Source organism: Lissotriton helveticus, chromosome 4_2 (assembly GCF_964261635.1).
Source record: "Lissotriton helveticus chromosome 4_2, aLisHel1.1, whole genome shotgun sequence".
In the NCBI taxonomy this organism is placed as follows: Eukaryota; Metazoa; Chordata; class Amphibia; order Caudata; family Salamandridae; genus Lissotriton; species Lissotriton helveticus.
Genome location: NC_136064.1, coordinates 48615342 through 48639918, shown reverse-complemented (window position 1 = coordinate 48639918; position 24577 = coordinate 48615342).

Below are 24577 nucleotides of genomic sequence, written 5' to 3'. Positions count from 1 at the left end.
GCGGGCACCAGGAGTTTCCCTGGTGGGTATTTTTCTGGCTGTGGGGGCCTATTTTGTCAATGTGGGCCGGTTTTGCAGCAGTGCTGCAATATTGTACCCCAGTAACAAAAGTGGTAGCGGTGCTTTTTACTAACACGCCCCCACTCCCAGGGCTGTTCGGGCAGCAATCTGCCAGCGCATTACTTGAGGACAATGACCGCTGTCTCCTTGTGCCGCAATAGTATAATTTTTCTGTCAAACAGAATTTTCATTATTACATGAGGTGTAATTAAGAAAGAGTGAGTGGATCCATGCCTTCTTGTCCAGTTTGGGGGTTTATTCAGAGAAAAGTGGCCGTTCAAGGCTGTATAGACTAGACTACTAAGCTGCAATACCATGTATTCACCTAGTCTGCTATATTTATTGCTGGTGGGCTTTGTTTGTCCCATGATTCGTTGATTTCCCCCGTTGATTTCCCCCCGGGCATATATCGTCAAACTCGTTGGGGAGATCTTGAAAAAGATTTGTATTGAAGTCACCTGAGATTAGAAAAGGTGTACTTCCGTACTCACTTATTATGTTGTATGTCATGTGTTCCAATTTGGCCCTTATTTCCCTAGCATTTGGTGAGAATAATACATTAATCAGGAGCATTTATTTGATGGAATTGGTGTTCCTGATCCTAATGCCGGTGATCCAGCCTTCTTCAAATGAAAGCTGGTTGATGGTTACGTTTAACTTACTGGCAACATATATTGAGAGTCCGCCCCTAGGTCTACCGTACTTGTGCAATCATAAGGAAAGGGACTGGAATTCCAGACACCCTTCTATTGGAATATTTGCCTCAGACAATGTTTCCTGGAGGAGTTTTACCTCATACTTTTTAGAAACTTTATCATATCCAGTGATTGGGATTTTGCAGTAAAGCCATTGATGTTCCAGGAACACACTGTGAGGCCAAATTGAGTGATGTTCAGTCATGGATACCCCCAAAAGGTGTCTCTGCCAGCCAGGCCCAGTTATCCGTCATGATGGCTGAATTCCCTGTTGCTAGTTGATCGATTCCTGCATGAACTTGGCCTTGGGAGATCTTTTAATACCCCATCTGTTAAATTGGGCAGTCTTTGATAATACCAGCTCCTTTGTTACCTCTGATGCCAATGTGATTAGCGTTGATTCTGTAGTTTGTTTGCCTTTAATGGGTAGGGGATGTTATGTCGTTAGATTCCAGGTTGCACAGTTCCAGAATGAATTTGAACAGTTTAAGGATATTCCCTCCATTTAAGATGTAATGCCTACCTTGGAAGGAGTTCTCTGGAATGAATATCAATTTAGATGATTGATTTGTTATAACTGGATCCAGTACTGGGACCAAGTAGGTACTCTTGTCCTTTTTCTTTGGTTAATCGATTCTCCGTTGTTCAGTAAATGCTCATTGCTGGAGTCCTTCAGGTTCGCCATGAGGGAAAGGGACTGCCTTGTTGGGAACAATTTATAACATGTTCGCAGTATCCAGGTTTTTTGCTAATGTCATCCGAAGGCTTTCCTTACCACCTGATTTTAGATCATCATTAGTTTGCTCTGTGACAACCATTCATTGTTTTGGCTTAATCTTGCTTGCTGGGTTCGGGGAGTGGTGTTGGAACTTCAAATCCAGTTGCTAAGGGTTTGAATGCGGAACCTAGCTCGGAATCCTTTTTTAGCTTGGCTGGGGTCTGAGATTGTAATTTTTTCGTTGGAGCTTCTCGTCTAAGCCCAGAAATGTGTCTGAGCTCATTACAGTGGCGTGGAGCAGATGTCCCATTGCATGTCGGCACAATTGAGAATTTTTGGGATAGTTGTTGTAGCAGAAACATACTTCTATCTGTTATTGCTGTGCTTGTCCTACCAGATCGTTGATTGCTTTTATGTCTTATAAAATGATTGCTGATTGTATTCTCTGTCGCAACGCTGTGCTTTTTCCCCTTTTTACGTAATTTTTGTTTCCCTTTTGTTTAGCTGTTGTTTTTGTAATGGATTGGTCATTTCTTTATTTGTTTTAAAAGGTTTATATAGGGCGAACATGACCCTGAGAGGGGCTAATCTGTATCCCTGTAGGCAGCAGAGGGTAGCACTGCTGTATTCCAACTGTGAGATGACTAACGCTTGCACAGCAGATTTGTAGTCATCCTGGGGAAGGAAGTGTTTTAGTTTCCTTAGGATGCTCAGTTGGAAGTTAGCTCCTTTGGTAGATGTGCTGATATGATCCTGCACGTTTAAGTTTTTATCCAGCACTATTCCCAGCGACTTCGTAGAGTCTATGATGTCTGGGGTGCAGTTGAGAGCGGAAATTTTTTCAAATATTTCCCCAAAATAGAGGTTTGCTTGGTCGGTGAGATAAGTAGGAATACCGTTTTGAGGGCGTTCAGTTTGAAGTGGCTGGAGGTTAACCAATTTTGGGTTGTGTGCAGGGTTCAGTTGAGTGTCTTGATATCGTATGGGGAAGAGATTTTCATGTAAAATTGGGCGTCATCCGCATGCTTGTGATATTGGATGTTAGCTGCTTTGAGGATTTCAGTTAGAGGTTCAATTAATAGGTTGAAAAGTGTGGGGGAGAAAGAGGACCATTGGGGCACACCCAAAGTACAGGGGCTGAAATTGGAAAGAGTTTGATTGGATTTGACTCTCCGAGTTCAGTTATTGAGAAAAGAGGCAATCCGTTTGAGTACAGAGTGTCAGAGCCCCATACTACATTCCAGGAGGCTAAGTAGATTGTCATGTTTGACAGTGTCAAAAGCAGATGAGAGGTCGAGTAGAATTAATAGGCAGAATTCGTTCTGGTCTAGTATTGTGAGAGCATCGTCGACTATATGAGTGATGGCTGTTTCGGTGCTGTGGCCGTGACGGAAGCCCGATTGGAATTCATCAAGTAGTTGGAACTCCTCAATGTGGTCACACAGTTGTTCATGAACACATTTCTCAAGTACATTTGCCAGAGTAGGGCTGTTTGTGATTGGTCGGAAATTATTCAAATCTTCTGGGCCAGCCGTAGGTTTCTTGAGAACGGGCATAATCAGCCCGACTTCAGGCAGTCAGGGATCTCACCTTGAAGTGAAGCGTTGATGATCTTGGTCAGGAGTGGAACTAATGACCTTATCATTTCTTTAAAGAAATTAGGGGGAAGGTGATCATTGAAGTGATTTGAAGGATTTAGGGTTGAAATAATGTTCAAGATGGATGTGTCATTAAAGGGTGCGAATTGACTCCAAGAGGCATTGTTTTTAGGAGAGAGACAGGACACAATAAGAAGATGTGAGGGTAAGGAGGAGTCAGAAGAGATTAATAGATCAATCAGAGCAGACCTTAGTTCAGATTCAATCTTGCTCGCCTTTTCAAGGAAGAAGTCAGCAAAGTCCTTGAAGTTTGGCTGAGAGCAGGAGATGAGAGGTTATTGGATAGAATTATTTTTGGGTTGTAGCTTAATCAGATCAAACAGCATTTTGGGGTGATTTTTGGCGTTGTCCAGATGGATTCTGAAGAAGGTCGCTTTTGCCTTTCTGATGTGTTTGTTGTACATACTCCTTCTCAGTCTTAAAATCTTAAGTAGATCAATAGATGGAGAGCATCTTCAAGAGCATTCTGCTAGTCTCAGGTTGCGTTTCTGAGTTCAAGCTTACAGTGAACCATGGTTTGGAGTCTTTGTTGGACTTTCTTTATAGTTGTTGGGGGCAATAGCATTCAGAGCTGTCAACATGGAGTTGTTGTAGTGTTCAGTGAGCGTGCAGACATCGGACATGAACGCAGGAGGAGGTAGGGCCAGATTGCAAAGAGATATTAGCTCATTTACGTTTGCATTTTGCAGCATTCTTTTCCAATGTTTTTGTTTCAATAGATGGAATCTTTTGGTGTTCCATCTTTCTAGGATTCGGAAGGTGATATAGTGATGATCCGACCAGTCACAAGGGTCAATAGACTCCAGTTGAATGGAGTTTGTATTGGAGATGAATAAATCAAGGGTCGAGCCTAAGTTGTGCGTTGGGCTGTCACAGAATTGAGTCAGGTTGAGGTCAGCTTGCTGTACCGTTACCTGGGCAATTAAGCCCTAGGTCCAAAATGCCCAGTGAGGGTGTTGTTTTTGACGGTGTCTGCAGATCTGTCCTCAATACTATTGGGTCCCTTTTATCCAGTTAATCTTGATAATGAACTCTACGCTTAGTGGTTGCAGCTTTATTTTCTGGGGGCAGGTCAGCCGCTGGAGCTGAATAAGAGTGGTCACACCTAAATCATACTTCTACAAAAAACTAGTGGACAACGTAGGGTGTACTTGGGTGCACCAAAAGGGTTATTGTCGGTAAATATTTTAAGGTGCACTTCTACCAGCTACTAGGGCATCGTCCAACCCCAAACTAACCAAATGAGTACTCAAAGAATGAGCTGGGAGTGCTAAGTTTTCTCAAAAAAGTACAATAATTTAATCACAATTGACACACAAATAAATCAATGATCAAGCAATACTACATTAAGGAAACAATATAATTCTTGTATTCCAAGTGAATTTCTTTATATTGTCAGCAGCCGACGCGTTTCGTCCTAAAGGTAGGACGTCATCAGGGCTGCAAATATAAACACAAAATACAGATACGTAAGTCAAATGACAAATATTGTCGTTCTTTCTGTGAAAAGACCAAACAATTATATTACATTTTATTCGTGCAACTCATTCCAACCTGGTGCCAATGGGGTAACATTATTTGAACAAGAAACGTTCTTATAGTATTTTCTTATACTGTTCAGAGAATCCGCGGGAACTGTATACACATACAAAAATATCTGTTCATTTGTTTCATTACATGAGATTGAACATACTGGGATAGTGAGGGCAACCTGTTCCAAATTTTAACACTGATAGAAAATTAGATATCAACTGATAAAACATTCACTGCTGTCCTTCCTTATTAAGTTCTATAAAGATAAACAAAAGTCAGGCTCACCTTGAAAATTATTATTACAACTCTTCCAAATCTGCAATATTTCTATGCCTTAGATCAGGGATGCTCCCAACATGAGTCACGTGCCTTCAATGATCTACAAATGTGATACCATACTAAGATTAAAAATAGACAAGGGGAACCAGTCAGTCAGAATCCATCATGTTCCTCACTCTTAGTAACTGTGCTAACATTATTGGGAGATTTCCATTTATGAAACCCCTTATTTAGGTACATTCCTCACTGTCTTTTATTTTGAACCCATTTTTGCCATATCTGCTGCTGTAGGCCGTAACATACTATTATATTCTTATTGTTAATTACATCGTTGTTGCCAAATATTATAACCACATCGATAAAAAATACCTTTGGCCACTCAGCCAATAGGAATCACCACTGGATTTGTCCATTATTTCTAAGTTTCAATTCTTCAAATCACCTTCTCACAAATGTTACACCTGTTATGGAGTGAACAGACGGTGCTTTAAACTCATCGTACATTAAAACATACGGAGTCTTACATCTGTAGAACTCCTACTATATGAGATACTTATGACCCTGATAATCACTCACCTATAATAAGGTTTCTAGAAAATGAATAATTAGTTTCTCCTCAATTCCGATCTCATTTCTTCATTGCACCAAGTACTATCTACAAAAGTGAAAAAAAAGGACAAGTACGTCGCACTGTTAGTGCCATCTAACTAAACTGTCTAACTTAAAGGGTTCCTCCTATTTCCACCCACTTACCAACGCACTGGAAGCCTCATGTTGCTCTACCGCCGCCCGGGTTCGATAATTCCCAATAGCAAGCATCCGAAGACTCCCACTTGCTATAAGGAGCCCCGTATCCAATCATAATCCGCTAAACTTCCCGGGCAAAATTTAAATCAGACACACCTGTATAATACTACAAGTTTCCACCTTGGTCTGGTACCTATATTGTATCCGGTCTATTCAAGACAACTTCCGTTCCTGCGCACAACTTATCTTGTAATCCGTCATATAGTAGGAGTTCTACAGATGTAAGACTCCTTATGTTTTAATGTACGATGAGTTTAAAGCACCGTCTGTTCACTCCATAACAGGTGTTACATTTGTGAGAAGGTGATTTGAAGAATTGACACTTAGAAATAAGGGACAGATCCAGTGGTGATTCCTATTGGCTGAGTGGCCCAAAGGTATTTTTTATCGATGTGGTTATAATATTTGGCAACAAAGATGTAATTAACAATAAGAATATAATAGTATGGTACGGCCTACAGCAGCAGATATGGCAATAATGGGTTCAAAATAAAAGACAGTGAGGAATGTACCTAAATAAGGGGTTTCATAAATGGAAATCTCCCAATAATGTTAGCACAGTTACTAAGAGTGAGGAACATGATGGATTCTGACTGACTGGTTCCCCTTGTCTATTTTTAATCTTAGTATGGTATCACATTTGTAGATCATTGAAGGCACGTGACTCATGTTGGGAGCATCCCTGATCTAAGGCATAGAAATATTGCAGATTTGGTAGAGTTGTAATAATAATTTTCAAGGTGAGCCTGACTTTTGTTTATCTTTATAGAACTTAATAAGGAAGGACAGCAGTGAATATTTTATCAGTTGATATCTAATTTTCTATCAGTGTTAAAATTTGGAACAGGTTGCCCTCACTATCCCAGTATGTTCAATCTCATGTAATGAAACAAATGAACAGATATTTTTGTATGTGTATACAGTTCCCGCGGATTCTCTGAACAGTATAAGAAAATACTATAGGAACGTTTCTTGTTCAAATAATGTTACCCCATTGGCACCAGGTTGGAATGGGTTGTACGAATAAAATGTAATATAATTGTTTCGTCTTTTCACAGAAAGAACGACAATATTTGTCATTTGACTTACGTATCTGTATTTTGTGTTTATATTTGCAGCCCTTATGACGTCCTACCTTTAGGACGAAACGCGTCGGCTGCTGACAATATAAAGAAATTCACTTGGAATGCAAGAATTATATTGTTTCCTTAATGTAGTATTGCTTGAACATTGATTTATTTGTGTGTCAATTGTGATTAAACAATTGTACTTTTTTGAGAAAACCTAGCACTCCCAGCTCATTCTTTGAGTACTCACACCTAAATCATGTTGCCTTTGTTGATTCCGCACTTCACGCTATGCTCTTTGGAGTCTGTTGGTGCAGTTGGGGTCGTTGAAGGAAGATGCTGGTGCTGAAGTTGGTCTTGACAGGATGCTGGTGATTTCCTTATTTCGTTAAGACTGTAGCAAGGAACTGTGGTAGGGAGGACAGGCTGTCAATTATTGGGGAGCAACAACATACTGATTGTACCATTTTGGCATTGGATTGTGCTTTTGTGATCAGTTTGTTGAGGTCTTCCAGTTTGTGTTTGATCCCTGCAGTATATACTGGAAGTGTGTCTAAAAGGTCGACTTGGAGGTCAAGTTTATCTGAATGATAGTTTAACATGATTACAGTGGATTGAAGAGTTTGCAGAGTTGGCGCCAGAGTGGATTAGGCTCGATCACAGCCAGATCGCAGCCTTGATACGGATCTGGGATCCTGTTGAAATTTGCCTGAAAAAAGGATAGATCCAGTAGGGAGTGATCACTGCGCTCACCTTGCTTCATTTCAGGATGATCGTGACTAGCAGAGACTTATTGTACTACTTTGTTTGCCATAAGTTGGCAGGGTATGCTCAAACGTGAGTCACTTGCTCACTTTGCCACTGGATTCAGCAAGCCTGGCTGAAGACGACTGAAATGCCAGAAAATGGTCCTAGGAAGCTTGTTTCCGGTCCAGGGAAGGCATGGCTTGGCAGTTCGTGCTGGGCTGTTCCCATGAGGCACAGGGTCAGACTGATTTGCATATGGCCATGTCTGAACTGGGGTGGCAGAGTGGGCTAAAGAACGGTGATGGATTAAATCCAGATCTTTTGACTGGTTTGAGTGTTTGATTGGTTCAGATACTCCGCCCATCACCACCCCCTTTTGTATCGCTTAGCAGAGACTTATGGCGTTATTGGAGTCAGCAGTTTGATTTTGCCTGGTGATGACCTGCTCCACTGTGCTGCTTGGGGGCTGAAAATGTTCTTGCTCCCAGCTGTTTCGACGGTGTTAGTTTGTGGGATAAATTCATGGTGCAGGGATAAGTTAAAATTAGAGTGAGAGTCCTCACTTGATATAGTGATTTGAGAAAGACTTTGTGCATTATGGATTTGTAATGTTAGTGGATCGTGATTGGTTTCACCACTTAACTGAGGAGTTTGTCTTGACTTGAGATTTTTTATAGTTAAATGTTCTTCCGTTTTTGAGAGACCATCTAGGTGTGAGCGAAAGCCCTGCCCATTGGGCTTCTTATGGATCATAGCCTGTACTTTTATTTGTGCCAGATCTGCTTTCTGGGGTAGTCGTGTGGAATGTGGGAGCGGTGCAGTCATTGCACTGGGGCCGCTTGGTGCTGACGGTATTATGCCGCTTTTCTTAAAATAATCTCTCAGGGAACTCTTTTGTGCATCGACTGCAGTTACACTGCGCCTCTTGTCTTGGGTATTTAGTTCATCCATAAGTATTAAAGTTCCTACTTCTGTTGTACAGACAAGAGTATGTGGGCCATGTTCTGGAAGCTGAGGTAAAAGGGCTGGGACCTGGAGGACGGTGTGTTGCACAAAGTATGGGGATGTTGAAACCTCCCCTGTATCAGTAGGCTCTGTTGTGGATTCTATGCTGGTCTTCTTGTGGTAAATAAATAAATAATACCCTATTTTTGACTAGGCATATATCATAACAGATAGCTCAATAAATAAGAGTCAAGATTCGAGGTAGTAGGAGTTTCTGCAGGTTTATTACAGCATAAGGACAGGATCAGGACAACCTGCATAGGAACAGAATGGCAGGGCTAGAGTGGTCCGGCAGCTGCTGGGGCTGGGTCTGGGATGAGCGCGCTAACTTTTAATAACAATACACAGGCATATATACATAGCGCGAACACATAGCATTACATTGCAGTAGGCGTAGCAGTGGGTGGAGCAGAAGGCGTGACGCGTAGCAGTCGCGAAAGATAACAGTAAAATTAGGTGTAACTGGGCGTATCCATAGACATGTGGTGCAAACGTAACAGAATATGTCATGAATGGGGCGGAAACATAGGAGGGGGCTACCTAAGGAGCCGGGACCTCTAACCTGATGGTGTGCGCAAACTGGCAATGACGTGTTACTAGGAGAAGCTGGGGGCTATGAACTCTGTGCTAGGAGCAGAGACTAAAGTCTGGAGGGTCGGAGCGACTTGTACCTAAACCCTATCTAGTATCTGATGTTTAGGGAACATGTTGATATAAACTAGAAGTCATGAGGGGAATGGCTAACTTGATTCTAAGACTGGACCATGCATTATTCTACATGTAGTGTGTAATGAAGAATACTAAATGACCATTAAATACAGTATTTCTCTAACGTGGAGACGAGAAGGCTAGACAATGACGGAAACTATTGATGCAGTTCAGTAGCTTAGGAATGCAGAGAAGGAGGACTGAACTGATAACTGGAACTATAACATACTTTTGGCAGACTCAGAGGCAGAGTCAGGCTGCACCGGGCACTGCGAGGCAGGAAGTAAGTGAAGGGTCGAGGATACAGGTGGGGGCTGTATCGCTCCTCAGCGAGACTTCAGGAGACAGGAGCTGAATCTGTGGTCCGGGCCCTTTTGAGGCCTGGAAACGGGGACTTTATAATGGAATAACGTGTACACTGGGAAACGTGGCAACGTAACTTACATAGGCCTGATATTCGTAGTATTCACGAGGACTGGAAACTGGCATACTAAAGGTGGACACAACTGTAATTGCGTCATTAATCGGACATGGGGAATAACATATGCATATTGGTCATGCACACATAACATATGATGGATGAGGCGTAGGGACACAGAACATGGCAAAATTTACTTTTCCACATTCCCTCCTTGTCACTACGTTTCCATCAGGAAACATCAATATTCATGATACCGTCTATCATTTCATACAGTACCATTTGCTCGTCTCGAATTATCTGGGAACGGGACTTAGAACGGGGCTTAGGACTAGGAATACAAGAGGTAGCACACATGCTGCAAATCGCAGGGCCACATTGTATACAGAGGCAGCAGCTAAATATGATCGCTACTGCAATACTTAGAAAGGACAGGAATTTCCATCCCCATGCGGAAATTATACTCCAGAACCAACCGGACCATGTCCAGGTGCCTGGATCTTGATGTAACAGATGGGCAATTTTATGGAGTCTGGTTATAGCTGAATAAACAGACGGCGCGTTATTTGGAATGAAAATGCAACAACTAGATCCGAGGACTCTACAGGCCCCGCCCCTATCGGCCAGTATGACGTCAAGGACGAGACGATTCTGTAAAACGACAATTCTCATAAAGGATTGCTCTTCAGTTAAGTTACCTAGAGCGGAGGCAGTCTCCTCTACTACTGCTTCAAGGGTTCTTGTTAACCTACGGATTAGCTTACTGTTTACAACTGTGCCTAAATAAGGGAAAACACCTTTATCTATATCAATGAATTGCTCTGCAGCAGTTTCAGTATAATCGACAATCGGGAGATTTCTCTTGTGTCTAGTATGTACTAGGAAGGAATTCCTATGGTAGTCAGGTGGGGCTAGAAAAACAGGTGGCAGTAGGAAGGCAATATAACAGGTTCCCTCCCAATCGAGGGGCAGACGAACATATGCAGTTTGACCACAAACAAAATAAGAATGACGTGAGGCTTTAAAAATAGATTTCCCACTGTCACTATACTGAATAACAGTAGTACATTCACTATGGCCTACGTGTACAGAACCATAATTACGGACACATAATTCGCCTTTGACTGGTAGTACTGAAATAGCAGGTGAGCCTGGAGTAGTATCAGACTGAACATTCAGGACCATGAAATTCGACGAATAATTACCTAAATTATACACTTCATTTTCTAGATCTAACCCGGTTCTGTGGGGGAGACCTTGCTTGTCTGGGAAACATGTACTGTTAAGAAAAGACATATCTGTTGCGGATGACGTTAACGTGGACCATGCTCCACACGAACCATTATGTGAAAAAGGATAAGGGAAGAGTGGCAGAACTCCCTTCGGTGTCTGGAAAGGGGGGAGTCGACCACACACCCAACAATTAGTGGCATTGCTGGTCTGGTGTGAATAATGTAACATACGGATAAATGTGTTGTTACGCATAGCGAGGCGGTAAGAATATTCGTGAGGAGGCAGATCACTAAACGTGTGCTCTACTGTAGCATTAGCAGACTTATTTACATGAGGAACTGGAAAATATAGGAAAAAGGCATAACTGGTGCAGGAAATCATTAGGCTGATGAATAATATGAAACTTAGAAAAACGATACATTGAATTGAGTTTTTACTGACTCTCTCACTATGGGGGTCTATTTTATACATGTCAGAAACAATCTAACCGTTTCACCTAGGGGAGGACTTATACAATCAAACTGACTGACTTACTAGACCGTAGTTTTTGCTTATACTCCTGTTGAGGAGTTTTCTCTAACAGGGAAGGGGTTGTAACAATGTCTTTTGCGGGACAGTCCTTTAAAACAATGTCTTGGCAGTCTTTAAAATCCTGGGACTCCTTGGAAATGTTTTTAGAAACGGGTTTCAATCCATTGAAAAGTTTTACATGAGAAAGGTGGACCCACCCCTTCCTGCCTTCCAGCTTGACGGCAGTACGGGTGGTCAAGAGGACCTGACGTGGCTCCTTCCAACGAGGTTCCAGCGGACTTGATCTGTCAAAATTCCGGACCATCACAAGGGAACCTGGAACGATTTCATGCGGTGCCACCTCGGTATTGTCTGGAAAGGCGGCGGCAACCTGTGAACGACATGAGTTGAGGGCAGACATCAAGGAAGCTAGGTAATCTGTCAACATATTACATGAAACATCGGTAATACTTCGGGGTCTAGGAGTACCCCACATGTTAGGGGGGCGGCCGAATACGACCTCATACGGGGACAGACCTGATCTGGAATGTGCGACCATGCGCATATAAAATAGAGCAACTGGCAGAGCTACTAGCCAGTCCACACCTTTTTCTTTACAGACTTTTGCAATACGGATTTTCAGGGTCTGATTATGTCTCTCGACTAGACCGGCTGCTTCAGGATGGCGTACACAATGAAACTTCCACTGGTACCCTAACAACAGGGAAACGTGCTTCATCAGCTCTGAGGAGAATGGCTGACCGTTATCAGAATATACGACTCTAGGGAGTCCATATCTAGGGAAGAATTCACGAACCAACTGCTTGGCAGTGGTCGCGGCTGTGTAATCTGGGACTGGATATGCTTCTGTCCACCTGGACAAAGCGCATACTACTACAAGGACATACTTGAAACCTCGACATCGCTCCATTTGAATGTAATCCATCTGGAGGACCTCAAAAGGGTGGTCAGGGGGCTGGAAACCACCTTGTTCCACCGGGACACTTTTACCTGGATTAAACTGACAACATATCATACAGGTACGGACTTTCTGCTTGGCTGCAGCTCGTAAATGCTTGTTGAACCAAATGTTCTGGATACTGTCTAACATAGCTTTTTCTCCTAAATGTGCTGGACTATGTGCGGTATTAATGATGACTTGAACCATAGAGTCGGGGAGAAACCATGTGGCTCTACCCTTTGTTAACCATCCTTGATCTGTCTGGACCCCTCCTTGTTCGGACCATTTCTTGATTTCCTCGGGAGTAGCATGTAACTGGATATCTATGACATCTTGTGTAGGGTCCTTAACTGTCATGCATGTAGTCGGATCTGGAGTATGTGTCTGATTAACTGGAATGTCTAGAGTCTGTGCTGTAAGCTTGGCTGTGCGGTCTGCTAGATCGTTACCTTGGGAAATAATGTCAGTAACTTTCGTATGTGCTTTACATTTCATGATAGCAATGGATGTCGGTAAATGTATGGCATCTAACAGAGCTTGAATAAGGAGACCATGCTGAATCTTGGTTCCATGAGAGGTCATGAAACCTCTCTCCTGCCAGAGCACTCCGAAGTCGTGTACAACTCCGAATGCGTAACGTGAATCTGTATAAACATTAACTTTCAGGTTCTTGGCGTGTATACAGGCTTGTGTCAGAGCAACTAGCTCTGCTGCTTGAGCGGACAGGGTATCAATACGGTGTGTTTCAATAACTTCGGTGTCAGTAGTCACTGCATACGCGGCGACTAGTTCTCCTGTACTAGTTCTCATACATGAACCATCCACATAAAGTGTCAGGTCAGGATCTGGTAACGGAATATCTGTCAGGTCTTGTCTTGGCTTTGTCGTGATGTTAACTACTTCCACACAGTCATGTGGGTCAGGGTTTGAATTAACTGACGGTAACAGTGTAGCAGGATTCAGAACGTTGCAGCGTCTAATTTCTATGTGTGGCTGGAACAGTGTCAATTCATAACCTGTTAAACGTGCAATTGTCAAGTGCTGAGTTTGTGTTCGGTTTAAAAGAACTTCCACGGAATGTGGAACTTGTACTGTCAGGGAATGTCCTAAAACTATGGAATCACTTTGTCTGATAGCTAGTGCGGTGGCTGCAACTGACTTGAGGCACACAGGCAACGCCTGGGCGACTGGATCTAATGTGCTCGAAAAATAAGCACAGGGCTTGGATTGTCCTGCTTGATCTTGTGTGAGAACAGATAATGCTGTACCTTCACGTTCAGTAACGAAAAGTGTAAAAGGCTTACTGTAGTTCGGTGTAGCTAGAACTGGAGCTTGACATAGGGCTTTCTTTAACTCGTTGAAACTAAGTGTATGTTTAGATGTCCACGGGAGGACAGTCGATACGGCTGCCTCCTGTGTCGTTAACTGTATCAGTGGCTTGGCTAGAAATGCATACTGGGGAATCCATTGTCTACAATAAGAAGTAAGGCCGATAAAAGCACGTACCTCCTTCTGGGTTCTGGGCTGGGGAAGACTCGCTATTAACTGGATACGGTCGGGTGTCAACTGCCTACCCCTCTTGGACAGTAAGTGTCCTAAGTAGACCACTTGCTGGACACAGAATTGAAGCTTCGAAGGGGACACCTTGTGCCCCATCTCGGCTAGAAAATACAAGACTGTAAGTGATGCTCGCTCGCAAGCACGTTCAGAACGGGCTGTGATCAGTAGATCATCGACATACTGGAGCAGGGCAGTGTCCGTTGGCATGTGAATGTTGTCTAGTTGTCTCTTAAGTGCCTGACTGTAAATACTAGGACTTTCTGTGAAACCTTGAGGAGCGCGTGTGAACATATAGCTCCTTCCATTTAAACAAAATCCGAAAAGAAACTGGCTGTCTGGATGAATAGGAACACTAAAAAATGCATTCTTGAGGTCGATGACAGTGAAGAACGTGGCTTCGGAATCAATGGCTGTTAATAGGGAAGAGATATCTGGGACTACTGGGTACTGAGGAATAATACATTTATTAAGCTCTCGTAAATCAATCACTAATCGATATACTGGGGGTGCATTTGGATCAGTACGTTTCATGACTGGAATGATCGGAGAATTACATACATTGGAGTCAGTTTCTACAACTACTCCTTGAGCCATGAGCTCGTCAATAATTTTGGATAAGGCTGCTACAGCCTCAGGTGGCAATCTGTACTGTCTGATTCGGGGTAACACTACACCTGGTTTGAGAGTCACACGATAGGGTGTGATTTGCATATAACCTACATCAGTTGGACCTTGTGCCCATAGATGCTGCGGAACATTAGACAGTCTGGAATCAAAATCTCGTAATACATAGTGACCCTTAAAGTCACGTAGGAACAGACGTATTCCCTCTGGGGAACAGCAAATGACTGCACCTAACTCTTTCAGTGTCTTAATGCCTAATAGATTTTCTGGACATGACTTAGTAAGTAACAGATCAGTAGTGCGGGACAATGGACCTACTTCTAGAGTAACTGGCTTTGAGATCTCATTTATAATGGGTTTTCCTGAAAATCCAAGGGAAACATTTCTTGAGCCTGAGAGCGGAGCCCCTGGAACTTCGGCATGACTAATTGTGGTCCTACTTGCCCCTGTATCGATCAAAAACTTTCTGTCTTTCCCTAATACTTGACTGTGAACATAGGGACCTTCTTGATCTACAGGTATCTCGATGAGAGGCAAGCCTACCTCCCTCTCCAGGCTGTTTCATGAATATGGCTGATACTCTGGATACTCGGACTGTGCATACTGGTACATCTGTGATGTGACATGCTGTGTTGCAGCAATAGGCTGCGGTACTGTAACTGTCTGTTGTGCATTCTGTGACTGAGGAGTCTGTGAAACTTGTTCTTGTCTAGGCGGACGTGGTCTTTCTTTAGTCTTACCAGTAGCTATGTTATGTTTCAGAACTGCACACTCGTTTATAAAATGACCTGGCTGTTTACAATAATTGCAGTTCCCTTTAACGGGAGCTGCAGGATGACTGGCTTGATTCGGACCCCTCTTCTGACTGTCTTGAGGAACAGATTGTGCAACTAGCACTTTCATTTTCGTGTCTTTCATACGTTTTCTTTCGTGTTCTTGCTCTTCTCTGATTCTATTCTGGTGGTACTGGAGCATCTGGAGCATCTGGGACGGAGTATTTGCTTGCCAGGTGCTTTCGACTTTCAAAACTCGATTTTTAATTTGAGGACTTGAATTCTCGACTAATTTAGTAACGAAAAGGTGAGGGTATGACTCACTACTTGTCTTGAGACCACTGTTAATACTAAAACATTTTTCAAATCTAGAATAAAAATCACTAATATCTTCGTCTTGTTTCTGTTTACAGGCTGAGATTGCATCCCAGTCTTCTTTTCTAGTTGTCAATAATCTGGGTAAAACTTGAATCAATAATTCTGGTAATTCTTTACATTTCTCTCCAAGACCGGTACCTGGTACTCGAGCCTTGTCTTCAGCTTCTAGAGCTGTCCAATCGATCTTTTTCTCTCCCACCTCCCATTCTTTTTCCTTTAGCTTTTCATACACCCCTGCGGGTAACAGGACCTTTAACATTTTAATGATATCTGGGTAAGTATATTCTCCCATACGGAGCATGTCTTTTAATTCTCTATGGAACCCCGCTGGATCTTTGTCATGACAGGGAATTAATTTCTTCATTTCAAGAAGTTCCATCTTTGATATTGGAGTGTATACAAACACTCGTTGCATTTCGCCACCCGTCCCTCTGACTGGGTGGACTTCTCGTAACGGATTCTGTCGGTCTATATAGAATGATTTACTTTCTGGGGGTGAGACATGAACAAAATGTGGGTTCAAGAACGTTCTATATTTGTGGCGTTGTTCTAGAATGACACTAATTAAATCGGTACCTAGACCTCTCCATCGGTACTGGAGTAACTCGTTCAGGATATCATGTAATGGACCTGGATCAGAGTGTTGACCCTCATACAGAGTAATGAGGTGCTGAATCATATACATACCCACCAGTCGTTGTTCGGCTGGGGGCATTTTCAGAAACATTTGTGCCACTATTTCGTCTGGAAAAGTGGTAGAATCAGTAATCCATCGGACTGCTGATCGGGCTAGTTCTTGTTCATGCATGGTACTTAACTCACTATAACCGATTCGTGATTTCAGAATGTGATCGGTAGCTTGAAATACTTGTTCTAGAGAACCTTGTTCTGGTGCTGAATGATGAAAAATAGACTTGGGTTCTAGGCGTAAATGGCGATCTGGAAATCTAGATTTTCCTACATACGCTATTCTGGCGGGATTCTCGTCTTCCTCTTCTTCGGGATCAGAGATACTTTCTTTCTCGCTTACTTGTGCTGCTTTACGCTGTTCGTGTATCTTTATTATCTCTTTACGGATTTTCTTGTACATACTCTCCATAGCACCGACGGTCTTGTGCTTACCCTCGGCTATATTATCACTCCACCTTGTCAGGATTCTCATTTCGGCAGAATCTTTAGACGGGTAATCTTGTTCTCTTATTAGACAATTGATCAGGAACTTTAATATCATGAGCTGGATCTCGGCTTTTCTTTGAGACATAGTCTCGCTAATACTTTCTGGATCATCCCCTCTACGGATGAAACGATATATTCTGTCTAGATCTTCTTTCATATTCGGTAAGGTGACTAGATACTCGGCCACCTTTCTTACGCGAAATGAATATAAAACCATATTATCCTCGCCTGGGACTGGATCATAGCAACATTCGGCAAGGGATTTTCTTATTTCTGCAACAGACTGATACCTAGGCGTACGCTGTGATGCTTGTGCATGTAATTCGGCTAACGTTAAACGCTTGTGTGGCGGCGGGGTTTGAGGAGGACCTCCTCCTGCAGCCCCTAAACTGGAATCGTCAACTGATGCTTTACGTCCTGGCAGAGTAGGAAATGGAAATGTAGGCTGGACTTGTATGGCGGGCTGGACCGGGGGTACCGTAACAGGTACTCCGGTGTCTGGAGGAGCGGGAAGTGCCTGATTTACAGGGACTGGCGGAGCGCGGACAGGATTTGCATATTCTGGGACTGTGTCGTCCAAGTAGGACGAAATAAAAATATCAGCTGCGGTCGGTTTGTGACGTAGCTTGGTCGGAAGTAATGGTGGCGGGAAATTACTGGATGCCTCTGGGGTCGCTTTTGGCAAGCCCTCGGCAAGAAGAGGATACATACCCTTAATGAGGGCATGCCTCTGTCTGTCTGACTGTTCGGCTTTGACTCGTTCACCTATCTCGATTAATTCTCTTTCTTGGGCTCGTTCTTGGGATTCTCTACTTAACTCTGACTTTCTGACTTCCTTTTCGGTTCTTCTATGCGCTTCTTTACGCCATAACTCGATGGCATCTTTCTGTGACTGTCTGGCTTTCTTTTTCCATAATGCTTCTTCTACTCGCATGATACATTCGGCATCCCATGTACCCGATACGGGCCATCTATACTTTTCTTCTAACTGTTTGGTATACTCTACCCATAAATCTAGATACAATATGGCGCTTATGCCATGTTTCTGATACATAAAGTGACCTGGACTGTCCCTAGGCGGGACAGGAACTGCTTCTTCTAATAAACCCTTTCTAGTTTTTAGCTGACGCAATCTTGAAAAGAGCGGCATTGTAAACTTGAATCGGAACACAATACAATACACGAAGAACAATAACAATTGGGAAAACAATTCAGGCATACCACGACATTGGAATTACATTAAACAATATCATAACATAACAGTTCGAACAGAATATTACCTGGAATACTTGAGAACAGAAACAGAACAGAATTTCTCGAGAACGGAACAGACTAGAATTACTGGATGCACTGCTGAAACAGTACGGAACATACCGGTCCCATAAAGGAACGCATCAAGACCCGTATCCACCTAGGTGAACACTTCGTTTGTGAGTCTGGGTACCACCAACCCACGGACCAGGAGTCAATTTAGATTGGTCCTGTCTAGATACTACCCCAGCAATGGTACTCACCGGGCAGCAAGAACGGAAGGCCTCGGACGGGACTGGGCTGACGACGACGGACTTCGGACTTCAGTTACGGGTGGGCCTCCGGATACCTCGGACCTTGGACTCTCGGCTTGGGCTCTGGTCGGGACTCGCCGCGTTCCTCCACCGTCTCGTTCGGATGCTGGACCGCCTCCTCCGTCTCCTCCGTGGGCCTGAGGGATACTTGAGCAGAAATATCTGCCACTGCGCAGAAGAGTTCCGTCACGACTGTAGAGGGTCAGGGGGTCGGCGTGGCTTCACCGACGCGTGGGGAAAGGGCAAGTCCCTATTCGGGCGCCATTATGTGGTAAATAAATAAATAATACCCTATTTTTGACTAGGCATATATCATAACAGATAGCTCAATAAATAAGAGTCAAGATTCGAGGTAGTAGGAGTTTCTGCAGGTTTATTACAGCATAAGGACAGGATCAGGACAACCTGCATAGGAACAGAATGGCAGGGCTAGAGTGGCCCGGCAGCTGCCGGGGCTGGGTCTGGGATGAGCGCGCTAACTTTTAATAACAATACACAGGCATATATACATAGCGCGAACACATAGCATTACATTGCAGTAGGCGTAGCAGTGGGTGGAGCAGAAGGCGTGACGCGTAGCAGTCGCGAAAGATAACAGTAAAATTAGGTGTAACTGGGCGTATCCATAGACATGTGGTGCAAACGTAACAGAATATGTCATGAATGGGGCGGAAACATAGGAGGGGGCTACCTAAGGAGCCGGGACCTCTAACCTGATGGTGTGCGCAAACTGGCAATGACGTGTTACTAGGAGAAGCTGGGGGCTATGAACTCTGTGCTAGGAGCAGAGACTAAAGTCTGGAGGGTCGGAGCGACTTGTACCTAAACCCTATCTAGTATCTGATGTTTAGGGAACATGTTGATATAAACTAGAAGTCATGAGGGGAATGGCTAACTTGATTCTAAGACTGGACCATGCATTATTCTACATGTAGTGTGTAATGAAGAATACTAAATGACCATTAAATACAGTATTTCTCTAACGTGGAGACGAGAAGGCTAGACAATGACGGAAACTATTGATGCAGTTCAGTAGCTTAGGAATGCAGAGAAGGAGGACTGAACTGATAACTGGAACTATAACATACTTTTGGCAGACTCAGAGGCAGAGTCAGGCTGCACCGGGCACTGCGAGGCAGGAAGTAAGTGAAGGGTCGAGGATACAGGTGGGGGCTGTATCGCTCCTCAGCGAGACTTCAGGAGACAGGAGCTGAATCTGTGGTCCGGGCCCTTTTGAGGCCTGGAAACGGGGACTTTATAATGGAATAACGTGTACACTGGGAAACGTGGCAACGTAACTTACATAGGCCTGATATTCGTAGTATTCACGAGGACTGGAAACTGGCATACTAAAGGTGGACACAACTGTAATTGCGTCATTAATCGGACATGGGGAATAACATATGCATATTGGTCATGCACACATAACATATGATGGATGAGGCGTAGGGACACAGAACATGGCAAAATTTACTTTTCCACATTCTTGCGGTGTTTTGCTTGTTCTTTCCTTGGTCTCTTCATACAATAGGTGTAACTTGAGCTGACTACACCGATTTTCTCTTGCTTGGTACTCTCTGTTGTTGGTAACAGATGAGGGGCGCTGAACATACCCTCTCAACCTTACCCCTTGATGCTGCCCTTTACCTTCATAATGGGATACATCTAATATGATAGATCTTCCTCCTTCCCACTTATTGCTAACAATTTAACCTTCAGCTCAGTATGGGTAAACTATGGGAAGGTGACTAGTTGGGGCTAGGGCGTATCTAGAGTCATTAAGGGTCTCCTGGGTTAGGGTTGTTAAAGGCTGGTGCAAAACAACATGCGCCCTTTTGTTTGTAATCATGAGGTCTGTTTCTCTTGACTGTAGGGGACCAGATTGACCCAATTGAGCCTACCTGCTGTCCTCTAGTGCTCCTCCTATGGTCCTTCTGCAGTTCCCGAGCAATTAATGGGCCTGTGTGGCTTATAGACTTGAAGCGGGGCATGGGCATCCGCAGAAATTTTTCCAGGGGGGGGCTAACCTGGCAAATGAAGGGGCGTGGCTAATGTTAATCAAAAGGGGTGGGTCTAAAATGGCAGACAATCAGGCCAAGCTGAGAAAAGAAAGTGGTGAATTCTGCATTTGAAACTGGACAACAATTACAGCACACATAAACCCTAAAATTACCCCCCTGGCCCCTTAAAACTCATACATTCCCTGATCCCTAAAATTAGCCCCATGGCTCCCCATAACCCATACCCGCCCTGACCCCTAAAATTGTCCCCCTGGCACCCCAAAACCCATACCTGCCCTGAACCCGAAAATGTCCCCCCTTGCACCCCAAAACCCATACCCACCCTGAACCCTAAAATTACCCCCTGGTACCCCCAAACCCATACCCACCATGAGCCCTCAAATTATCCCCCTGGCACCAAAACCCGTACCCACCCTGAACCCTAAAATTACCCCTGCCCCCCAAAACCATATCCTCCCTGAACCCTAAAATTATCCCCCTGGCCCCTTAAAACCCATACCCGCCCTGAACCCTAAAAGTACCCCCTTGGTACCCCAAAACCCATACCCTCTCTGAACCCTACAATTTCCCCCCAGGCACCCAAAAACCCATACTGAACCCTAAAATTACCCCCTGGCACACTAACACCCGCCTAAAACTCTAAAATTACCCATGGCAACCCAAAACCCATACCCACCCGGAACCCTAAAATTACCCCCTGCTACCCCAAAACCCAAACCCACCATGAACCCTATTATCATCCCCCTGGCACCCCAAAACCCATACCCACCCTGAACCCTAAAATAACCCCTGCCCCCCCAAATCTCATACACACCCTAAACCCTAAAGTTACACCCCTGGCCACTTAAAACCCATACCCGCACTGCACCCTAAAATTACCCCCCTGGTACACCAGCACCCATACCCACCCTGAAGCCTAAAATTATCCCCCTGGCACTTCAAAACCCATATCCAAACTGAACCCTAAAATTACCCCCTGGACCCCAAAACCCATACCCACCCGGAACCCTAAAATGACCCCCTGGCACCCCAATCCACTCTGAACCCTGAACCCTAAAATTACTTCTTGGCACCCTAAAACACACCCCCAACCTGAACCCTAAAGTTACCCCCTGGCACCCCAAAAGCTGATCAATAAGAGCTTACACTACATTTGCATATTCGGAAGGGACTGTCCTTGACGTTTCCATGCATGTAAGTCTAGAACACTGTTCACTTAGAGTAACCTAGATATGCACCCAGTAGGCAATGCTGATGCTGTAGAATGCATTAAAGTTACTTAAAAACTGCTGCCTGCTCTTCTGATACTAATCAGTGGAGTCGGGCTGATCAGGAGCACTGTCGTCCTGGCATCCAGCCCCTCCTGAAGGTCTCACTGTGTAGATAGATGTGGGTCAAATGTCTCCTGGTTTCTCCTTGCCAGGGCCTCCTCTACTTCTTTGTCGGTGCCCTTGGATGCAAAAAGAGACAAATCCATGGCACTGTTCACCATTCATCTGGTGAGCAGCGCCGTGGATGTGTATTCCATACACGTGCACAGACAGCAGGGGAAAAGGGATGACAGTGCAGGTGACGTATTTCCTTTGAAAAGTAATTCCTGCTGGCGTCATAGCCCAGGGTTTGATGTCTGTGCACCTGTACAGTATACACATCTATACAAGTGCACAGACAGCCAACCCTGGGCTATGACGCCAGCAGAAAAGAATCACCTGCACTGGCCATCCCTTTCCCCCTGCTGTGCACATCTTCCAACTCCCACCCCATGCTCATATTCACAACAAATCAAGTGCTTATGTGAAATCCCTGCCTTCAGGCAAGGCTATCACCTCGGTGGCACCAGGCTAAAAGAAAACAAAGGGTGGGGGCAGGGAGGGTCGCTGAAACCGTTCATAGGCGGGCTGGCTTGGGCTGGTTCTGGGCCTCTCAGAAGGGGTCATAAATATCACATTTTTGGATGCTTAGCATTCAACCATGGCTCGTTCTTAGCACCTGGTGGTGGCTCAGATCAAAGTAAGCGCTTTACAAGCGTAATATGCTACACGGAAAAAATACAGAAACACAACATCCGGGAATAATAATAAGGACCCATTGCAACGTCCTCTGCGACCTGGGGGACCCGGCCCATTTAAAGCCCTTGCTGAGGGGTCACTTCAATGTGAGATGAAGATCGGCAACAAAAGGGCCCCCACATGCAGAAGATTTCTTGAGAAATCCCTGTTCTGGAATGGGGGCTGAGCAGGACGTTTGTGGCGGGGAAGGAGGCCCATGGTTCCTGCGCGGCTTGGAGCGTATCTTTTTCCTGCTAGTGGAGGTGCGTGCTTCTGTTATGCTTCTGGGCTTAAGTCCTGTCCAGATCTGCGCATCCGAGCATTTCACATTGTAAGTACCATGGATGCGTTTGTGAACGCTGCGCCCCGAAGTGAACTCAGAAGTTAATGTAGGGTGACCAACTGACATGGTCGCAAATTCAGGATGGTAAGTGTAAAAATTCAGGACAAAGGGTCAAAATTCAGGACGAAAATTCAGGACAAAAATTCAGGACAGAAGGTCAAAATTCAGGGCAAATCTTCGGAACAAAAGGTATGTTTTACAGACACATCAGAGGAAGTTGCACAATAGTATGAAAGTAAGTAAATAGACAACTACAAATAAGTTTACATTAGGTTGAGACAATCGTGCACTTCACGTTTTTTTGGTATGCGCACCACTTTGAGCAACTGTGCAGCTCTTTTTGAGGTATTTCCTATGATAATAATCTATTTATATGGTTACCCGCCTGGGTTAGCCAGTCTGATATTTTGTTTACAACTCATGGTCTTGAGTAGACATGTATGGTGAGAAAAGTGCTCAGGAAGGTCTGCTCGGATAGACTTTGTTACTAGCATCTCATATCTGAGTGCCATTGTGAGATGTAACGTGGCACGCAGAGGTGAACCAAAGGGAGGATTGCTGTGATGATCCCTCTACAGGGAAAGCATTATGGGTGTTTAAGCAAATGGAACTTAAAATATGGAATCTGACTTTGCTTATGAGGGCTTTGCAGAGAGTTGCACTAGCTGACGGAAGTCACAAAGGTGCTTTTCCCTGCAGCTTTCTTAAAGAACGCACTGTCAATAGACTATTACATAGTTTATTTTTGACACCTTGCCTATTGTTACAAACACAATATACATCTCAAGAACAGCTTATGGTACTCTGAGGCTCTCCCTAAAACCTTACACCTAAAACAAAGCAAACATTTACAATTACTAGTGTAACATTCAAGTAGCAGTTGGGTGTCACTCAAAATGTCGTATGCATGATGAATGGATGTATGTATGTATGTATTTGTAATCTTTTATAGCGCGTATCTGTCACCCCACGGGTATCCTGGCGCTTTGACTGATGAAAATCCTGCTAAAACATCCTACTGGAAATTAGGAATTAAGAAGATACAGTCCTAGGAAAAAGATGTGTTTTTAAGATTTTCTTGAAAGAGGCAAGGTCTTGTGTACTTCTCAATTCCAACGGAAGAGTGTTCCATAATCTGGCTGCCGTAAAGCTGAAAGAACGGCCACTCAGCCGAGCTCTCAAAACTTTAGGCACCACAACAAGATGAGCGGAAGCCGAGCGAAGGGATCTAGACGGAGTGTACCAATGAAACATATTCTGAAGTGGTACTGGACCGTGTCCGTGGAGGGCCTTGAAGACAATACATACAGATTTAAAATCGATCCGTTGAAGGATCGGTAACCAATGAAGGTCCCTTAATGCCTGGGATGAGGAGTCATAGCGGCGGCGAGCAAGTGCCAATTTGGCTGCAAGATTTTGCACCCGTTGTAATTTTCCTATCAAGGTGGCTGGTGCTCCAAGAAATAGGGCATTGCAATAATCCAAACGGCTTACAATAATGCTCCTCACCACTTCAGGCCTACTGTCCTTAGGAAGCATCGGGAGAACCTTTCTCAACATGCGAAGCAGTCCCATGCAAGTGCTTACTGTTTTATTAACCGCTGCATCCAGTTGGAGATTGGACCCAAACATCACTCCCAAATTACGGACCGAGGTGGTAGGCCTAATCGTACTTTGGAAGGAAGGTGGC